Source organism: Gadus morhua, unplaced genomic scaffold (genome assembly GCF_902167405.1).
Source record: "Gadus morhua unplaced genomic scaffold, gadMor3.0, whole genome shotgun sequence".
NCBI classification, from domain to species: domain Eukaryota; kingdom Metazoa; phylum Chordata; class Actinopteri; order Gadiformes; family Gadidae; genus Gadus; species Gadus morhua.
The window spans coordinates 24,534-33,617 of record NW_021963976.1 but is presented as its reverse complement, the minus strand read 5'-3'; the positions used below and the strand labels follow the sequence as shown (position 1 = coordinate 33,617).

At 47.2% G+C, this 9,084-nt stretch overlaps 1 long non-coding RNA gene across 1 annotated transcript; it reads left to right on the top strand.

Annotated features, from left to right (window-relative positions):
- The first annotated feature begins 7,361 nt into the window (after window positions 1-7,361).
- On the top strand, window positions 7,362-8,003 carry LOC115538446 (uncharacterized). The gene is made up of 2 exons (XR_003975323.1): window positions 7,362-7,660; window positions 7,915-8,003. It is a non-coding gene; the product is annotated as an uncharacterized LOC115538446 (long non-coding RNA).
- The last annotated feature ends 1,081 nt before the right edge of the window (window positions 8,004-9,084 follow it).

Genomic DNA, 9,084 nt, shown 5'->3' with positions numbered 1-9,084 from the left:
ACTTTTCTACCATGTCCCGCAGTAGGTCGTTGACTAGCGCTTGAAAGACTGCCGGGGCGTTTGTCAAGCCGAAGGGCATCACGAGGTACTCGTAATGCCCCGTTGGGGTGTTGAAGGCCGTCTTCCACTCGTCTCCCTCTCTGATACTGACCAGGTGGTAGGCATTCCTCATGTCGAGTTTGGTGAAGACCGTTGCCCCCTGGAGCAGCTCAAAGGCGGAGGAGAGTAGTGGAAGGGGATAGCGGTTCTTCACCGTGATGTTGTTCAGACCTCGATAATCGATGCAGGGTCTCAGGGACGAAGAAGAACCCGGCCCCATCGGTGACGAGGAGGATTGGATGATCCCTGCAGCTAGGGAACCCTGGATACAGTCCTCCATGGACTCTCGCTCGGTAGCAGTGAGGGAGTACAAGCGGCCCTTGGGGGGTGAAGTGCCCGGAAGTAGGTCGATGGCACAATCGTCGGGACATTGAGGGGGCAAGGAGGTGGCCTTGGCCTTATTGAAGGCTTCTTTGAGGTCATGGTAAACGGCAGGAACTCCGGAGATGTCCGAGGCTGGAGCAGGATCGAGAGTAACAGGCGACGTTGAAGGGGTCCTGAGACAGGACTGCTGACAGATGACCCCCCATTCTCGGATGGAGCAAGTAGACCAGTCAATATTGGGGTTGTGTCTGCGAAGCTAGGAGTGACCTTGTTCTGCCCTTCAGGCATTTCATTTGAATTGAATGCTTTAAATTTGTGTTTCATCCAGACTTTTATTTTGACGTTGTATTTTCGAGCTGCACAGGAAGCAGGAAGGAAAATAGTTTAGATCACGTTAGAATGCGCGCGTAGAAAACGTTGGAAACGGCAGGTTGTTTGGGAGTGCAGACGGTCACTACCCCAGAGAAAGGCTTCTTGCATGTTGGTTCCCCAGCAGAGGCATCGCTTGTACGTATCGTATCTTTGTTGTGGCTGTGTTGACTCATTTGTATGTTAATTACATGATGTAAAAACTGAGTTATAAGGCTAACTAATCGGGAATGTTAACTATGCATGTTAGTTTCAACACGTTGGCCTTCAAGATAATGTTAGTTCTAAGAAATGTTAACATTTAGCTTTATATGTGATTTCTATACTTAAGGTATTGTTCAAGGAAACTAGGTGACTTAAATAATTGCAATACTTTGTTGTTTGTTTTTCTAGTTTTACTCTCTTTCATCTTTTGATCTCTTGATCTTATCTACATGGATTCAATACAATGTGAAGAATGAAAATAAATCTACAAACAAGAATTCAAGGCATTCTTCATGTTCATGAATAGAAGAGAGTTTAGCTCACTGTCTAGTTGGAGTTAGCACACCCCACCGAGGACAGTACAGTGAAAAAGCGTTATTCAACTGGAGTTTCAACGTCCAAAGAAGCAAGATAAGAAAAAATGGAATTAGCCGGGACTTCTAATGTATCTGTACATACGAGAAAATCAAAGAGTTCTTCCTCATCGACATCGAGTGCAGCAGTAAGGGCGCGCGCTAAAGCAGAGGCGGCGAAAGCACGAGCAACATTTGCAGAGAGAGAGGTGACACTCAAGGTACAAAAAGCAGAGAAGGAAGCCGAGCTACAATTAGGTAAAGCCAAGCTGGAAGCTGAATTGAGCGCACTCGCACTTCAAAGAGAGGCAGCTGCAGCCATTGCCCAAGCCGAGGCACTAGAAGCAGCTGAACTAGACATAGGAGATTCGATCAGGACTGATCCATCTTCACTAGATCTGCAAAATGAAATTGCAACACGCACTAACGAATATGTTGAAGCACAAGCTGGGCTTGACGTATCACAGACTAGGGTATCCGTCCATACCACATCACCTGGAGTAGCCCTATCAGACGCAAGCTACGTCACATGGCCCCCTCCACCAGAGCACAACTCTGAGCCACAGGGAGAGATAAAAGAGGATGAAACTCCCTACAGACCATCTAGGCATGATGCAACACCAAGGCAGCCATTTCCCAGTGCTAAATCTAGGTATGTAACCCACATCAGCGCACCACTCAATGGAGGTCATACAAGTCAGGAAAGACGCGATGGACAACAAACAACGAACATTGGAGATAATGGACATCACACAACACCCGCTAGAGGTAACGGACAGCCCACAAAACCCAAGACAACACATCATCCTCACAAATCACCATTTAAGGCAACAGCTCCATCATACGTACCCATGTATGCTCCACCCACTGCAAGTGTGGCACCTGAAACAGAACACCTGGCACGATACCTGGCTCGTCGTGATTTAGTGAGTACAAGTCTCTACCAATTCGATGATAAACCTGAAAATTATCTAGCATGGCAGTCATCATCCAGTAATGCTACTACAGGCTTAGGACTCACAACAAATGAATTGTTGGATCTGCTGATTAAATGGCTAGGAACAGAGTCGGTCAAGCACATCAAAAGGATCCGCTCTGTGTATGTCGGAAATCCAGACGTAGCATTGAAAAAGGCCTGGGACCGCCTCCAAGAGTGCTACGCCGCACCGGAAGTAATGGAAGAGGCTCTTTTTAAAAGACTGGATGAATTTCCAAGAATATCAACCAAAGATTATGGGAAGCTGAGGGACCTAGGCGATCTTCTTATGGAACTCCAGGGTGCCAGAGAAGAAGGTTACCTCACAGGATTGACCTACCTGGATACAGCCAGGGGCATAGGGCCCATTGTGGAGAAACTCCCCTATGGGCTACAGGAAAAATGGCTAACAGTAGGTTCAAGGTTTAAAGAAGAAAACAACGGCCACTTCCCTCCATTTGATTACTTCGCCGATTTCATCTGTCATGAAGCACGCCGGAGAAATGACCCCAGTTTTATCCTTTCATGCGCAAGCAGCAACGGGTTGAAGTCAGACAAAGTAGCCTCTAACAGTTATGGGAGGAAAATATCTGTTCACAAGACAGACATCTCTCCAGGTAAAGACCCACCTGCAAACTCACCTGAGAGAAAGCCTGATGGGCCAGAGAAAAACCGTCCCATTCACAACAAACCACATGCGCTGAGGAAATGCAGAACATTCAGAGGGAAGGTTCTCGAAGAACGAAAAAGCCTTCTCAAAGAGCATGGGATTTGTTTCAAATGCTGCACTTCAGCTAGCCATCTTGCAAGAGACTGTAAAGTAAAAGTAAAGTGTGCGGAGTGTGACAGCGACCGACATCATGCTGCTATGCATCCAGGTCCGCCACCTCAAGTCTTCAGAAGGCCTACACCCCCATCAGACAATGGCGGGGAGGAAGAGGAACACAACAGCGACAGCACAGCCATCAGCTCACACTGTACCCAGGTGTGTGGCCCAGGTCGAACAGCAAGATCCTGTGCGAAGATTTGTCTGGTCCGAGTATATCCACAAGGTCAACGTGAGAAGGCAGTCAACATGTACGTGATTTTGGATGATCAAAGTAACCGTTCACTTGTGCGATCAGACTTCTTCCAGCTTTTCAACATCAAGGGTCAACCATTCCCCTACTCACTCAAGACCTGTGCTGGGCTAGTTGAGACGTCAGGCAGAAAGGCAGAGGGCTTTCAGGTCGAATCACTCGATGGGCAGACCAGCCTACAATTACCATCACTAATTGAGTGTAATGACATACTCATCGACCGCTCCGAAATACCGACCCCTGACGCAGCCTGTCACCATCCACACCTGCGAAGTGTAGCGCCGCACTTACCTGAGCTCGATCCCAAGGCGGAGATCCTCATCTTGCTAGGCAGAGACATTGTGAGGGTCCATGAAGTCCGGCAGCAAGTGAGTGGGCCTCACAATGCCCCCTTCGCACAAAGACTTGATTTGGGATGGGTTATAGTAGGAGACGTGTGCCTAGGGAACGCACATAGGCCGGCTGTGGGCACATTCAAGACAAATGTGCTAGAGAATGGCCGACCCACCTTTCTCAAACCTTGCAAAGGCTTCATGAAGCTGACAGAGGATATGTCCCTGGGAGGGGCGCAGAAGAACCCACCACACAAGACATCATTGGAGTCCCTCGGACTACAGGTCTTCAACGAGACGGATTCCGACAACAAACCTGCCCCATCATTTGAGGACATAATCTTTTTGGAAATCATGGAACGAGAAATGTACAGAGGGACATCAAACAACTGGGTCGCTCCTCTTCCCTTTCGAGTTCCCCGGCAACGTTTATCCAATAACCGTGAACAGGTATTCACTCGCTTCACCTCTCTGGAGAAAACGCTGCGGAGAAAACCAGAGATGAGAGGCCAGTTTGTGGAATTCATGAAGAAAATATTCGACAACGGACATGCAGAAGTGGCTCCTCCACTAGAGGAGAACGAAGAGGGTTGGTACCTGCCAACCTTCGGAGTCTACCACCCGCAAAAGCCTGGCAGCATCCGCGTGGTGTTTGATTCCAGCGCAAAGTACTTTGGCACATCTCTAAATGATGTTTTTCTAACAGGCCCAGACCTCAATAACTCACTCATTGGGGTGCTGATCCGCTTCCGCAAGGAACAGGTAGCAGTAATCGCCGACATACAGCAGATGTTCCACTGCTTCCTCGTCCGCAAAGACCACAGGAACTACTTGAGGTTTCTGTGGTATAGAGACAACGACATGTCGAAGGACATCGTTGACTACAGGATGACTGTTCACGTTTTCGGCAACAGTCCGTCCCCATCTGTGGCCATCTATGGACTGAGGAGAGCTATCCACGAAGGCGCACACAAACATGGAGAAGACACAGTCCAGTTTGTCGAACGTCATTTCTATGTAGACGATGGGCTCATCAGTGTGCCCACCGAAGCAGAAGCCATCAGTCTCCTGCAGAGAACGCAGACCTCTCTCAGTGAATCGAACCTAAGGCTGCACAAGTTTGCCTCAAACAGGGAAGCCGTCCTACAGGCATTCGCACCTGAAGACAGAGCCGTCCTGAAAGACCTTGACCTCAATGGTGAAGCCACACCAGTGCAACGCAGTTTAGGACTGTTGTGGGAGACAACGACAGACACTTTCACATTTGCAGTCTCGGAGCACAAGAAGGCCTTCACTCGCAGAGGAGTTCTGTCAACAGTGAACAGCGTCTTTGATCCTTTAGGCATGGTCGCACCTGTAACCATTGAAGGCAAAAGTCTCTTGAGGGGACTCAGTGTTGACACATGCGACTGGGATGCACCTCTTCCAGAACAAAAGCTGAAGCAATGGGAAGCGTGGCGAGAGTCACTACATGACTTAAGCAAGCTGCACATCCCACGTGCATACACTGCAACGTCACTCTCCAATGCAGAACACACAGAGTTATGTGTATTCTCTGATGCGTCCACAAAGGCCATTGGAGCTGTGGCATATCTCAGGACCATTCAAGCTGAGGGACAAGTCGAAGTAGGATTCATCCTAGGGAAAGCTAAGCTGGCCCCACAGTCCGAACCTACCATCCCTCGGTTGGAATTGTGTGCCGCAGTATTAGCCGTGGAGGTCGCTGAACTCATCCAAGATGAACTGGACTTGAAGCTGAATACAATCAAGTTCTTTTGTGATAGCAAGGTCGTGCTCGGATACATTCACAATCAGACCAAACGCTTCTACGTTTATGTTCATAATCGAGTCAGACGAATTCGTCAGTCCACAAAACCTGACCAATGGTTCTACGTCAACACAGAGGACAACCCGGCTGACCACGCATCCAGGTCAGTTCCTGCATCCAAACTGACACAGACAACGTGGTTCACTGGACCAGCTTTTTTGCACAAACAAAGACTACCCGAGGAAGAAACAAGTCAGACATTTGGACTTGTTAACCCAGAATCAGATTCGGATATACGCCCTGAAGTGTGTAGTTTCCTGACTCAGACTCAAACTCAAGGCCTTAGCGCCGAACGTTTTCAGCGCTTCTCTTCCATGTGCTCCCTCACAAGGGCTATTGCGCTACTAATTCACATAGCCAGAGCTTACAGACACAGCACGTCCAGTGACTGTAAAGGATGGCACCACTGCAGCCTTCCACGTACTCCGGATGAGTTGGCTCAGGCGAGACACATCGTCATCAGAGCTGCTCAAGAAGATGTCTTCACAAAAGAGCTCACAGCTCTGGAGCTCGGACGAGCTGTAACCAAAGACAGTTCCATTCAGAAGCTCAGACCTATTCTTGAAGGCGACCTCATTCGTGTAGGAGGAAGATTGAAACACGCCGACTTGAGCAATCCGGAAAAGAACCCTATCATCTTACCCAAGAACAGTCAGATTTCTCTGCTACTGGTTCGACAGTATCACGAAGATGTCAAACATCAAGGCCGCCACCTCACAGAAGGGGCCCTAAGAGCAGCAGGCTTCTGGGTTATAGGCGGAAAAGGGTTAATTGCCTCAGTTCTGCACAAATGTGTAGTGTGCCGAAGGTTACGCCGAAGAACAGAGGTACAACTCATGGCCGACTTGCCACAAGAACGCCTGCACACATGCCCACCCTTCACCTATGTAGGAGTGGATGTGTTCGGACCATGGCAAGTCATCTCCAGACGCACACGGGGTGGACAGGCCCAAAGCAAGAGATGGGCGATGCTCTTTTGCTGCATGAGTTCCCGAGCCGTGCACATCGAGATCATTGACTCCATGGACGCGTCAAGTTGCATTAATGCATTGAGACGTTTCTTTGCCATAAGAGGACCTGCGAAGCAGATAAGATCGGACTGCGGAACAAACTTTGTAGCCGCAGCAAAGGAACTAGGTATGAGCAAACAACAACCTGACAGCACAGTTCAGAACTTCTTGAGTCAGCAAGGGTGCTCATGGGTGTTCAATCCTCCTCATGCGTCCCATATGGGAGGATCATGGGAACGTATGATAGGCCTGTCGAGACGGATCCTGGACGCTATCCTACTTCAAGAGAACATTCAACTTACCCATGACGTCCTGTGCACCCTGATGATGGAAGTGTCTGCAATAATCAATGCCAGACCTCTCGTTCCAGTGTCCACTGACCCAGAGTCACCCTTCATACTATCTCCTGCAATGATACTTACCCAGAAGATTGGGGTTACCCCACCGCACGGAGACTTCACAGACAAGGATCTTCTCAGCAGGCAATGGAGACAAGTCCAAGCCCTTGCCGACAGATTCTGGCGTCGCTGGCGTCAGGAGTTCCTTCCCACTCTGCAAGCCCGCCGGAAATGGAGAGATTCCCACCGGGACCTGAAAGAAGGGGACATTGTGCTCCTGAAGGACAATCAAGCCGCACGCAACGTGTGGCCTATGGCGATGATCACAGCTGTCTTTCCAGGGAGAGACAGCAAAGTAAGGAAGGTGGAGCTCAGGACATCGGATCAAGGGTCTCCGAAGGTGTTCCTAAGACCTGTGTCAGAAGTAGTTAGGTACTTCTGCCAAAAGACTGTAGTTAAAGGACAGAGACATTTAAAAGCTCATAGTGACCTTTAAGGTCAGACGGGGAGTGTTCTGCCCTTCAGGCATTTCATTTGAATTGAATGCTTTAAATTTGTGTTTCATCCAGACTTTTATTTTGACGTTGTATTTTCGAGCTGCACAGGAAGCAGGAAGGAAAATAGTTTAGATCACGTTAGAATGCGCGCGTAGAAAACGTTGGAAACGGCAGGTTGTTTGGGAGTGCAGACGGTCACTACCCCAGAGAAAGGCTTCTTGCATGTTGGTTCCCCAGCAGAGGCATCGCTTGTACGTATCGTATCTTTGTTGTGGCTGTGTTGACTCATTTGTATGTTAATTACATGATGTAAAAACGGAGTTATAAGGCTAACTAATCGGGAATGTTAACTATGCATGTTAGTTTCAACACGTTGGCCTTCAAGATAATGTTAGTTCTAAGAAATGTTAACATTTAGCTTTATATGTGATTTCTATACTTAAGGTATTGTTCAAGGAAACTAGGTGACTTAACTAATTGCAATACTTTGTTGTTTGTTTTCTAGTTTCACTCTCTTTCATCTTTTGATCTCTTGATCTTATCTACATGGATTCAATACAATGTGAAGAATGAAAATAAATCTACAAACAAGAATTCAAGGCATTCTTCATGTTCATGAATAGAAGAGAGTTTAGCTCACTGTCTAGTTGGAGTTAGCACACCCCACCGAGGACAGTACAGACCTACACTGTAAAAACGAAAACTCAAAATTGTTGGTCTCATTATGATTTCTGAGTAAAATGAATATAAAACATTTAAGTATTCATGTACAACTGTGCAATGCAATTTAGTCCAACCAACAATGTTGAGTATTGGGTCAAGAGTTGGGCTCACTGTAATCTCTTTGTTAGCAAGACACACAGGTTTAAGTCAGACTCTGTCTGAGGCTGGGCCAACTACGGTGCGCATGCGCATTTCGACACTACCCCCCGGGGAGTCTGGGTATTCGTGATGCCGGTTGGGAAAAAGGGGTTTATTAGCTTTTGTCAATTTGTTTCTGTTAGGTTAAGTTGGGTTAACGGGTTTGGGGTCTTTCTTGTTTGTGTGTTGTTTATTGTGCGTAGTGTTGCCGCCACCGTTACCGAGACTTGCATGTCCGTTGGTTGGGTGTGCGGTGCACTGTGTGTTGCGGATGTGTGTTAAATAATGGCAGCTCTCGGGATCGTGCAGTGTATGAGGCACGAGAGTTGCGTCACCGTTTAACCTGGGCTCCTGTCTCGTGCAGAACAAGTTTGACCATAATGTCAAACTTGTTCTGCTCTTTGGTTTGCTGCATTTAGACAGCGATTCTCTGCTGCTGAACTAGCTACATGTTGCTTGTTCTATTGCTGTCTGGCATTCAGAAATGTAAAATGGAAGTTTCAAATTATTAATTTTAATAAAGTGAACTTAAAACTCGTTTTGCATTCTTTGAAGTGTTTTTTTTTTTAATAATATTAACCTTAATTTGAAATATTAAGTTAACACCCCTGACTTATTTTTTTGAGTTTGTAAAATATAAAAATCTTAGTTGGTATAAATCTAACTTTCAAGTTTGTCTAAAGAAGAAAATCACGTTTATGATGGGCTCAAAAATCAAAAATTGATTGCAGTAAGTTGCCTTGCAATTTTGAGTTTGCCCAACTTTTTATTTTTTACAGTGTAGGATGACCGGCTGGTTGGGTGTAGGAGCATG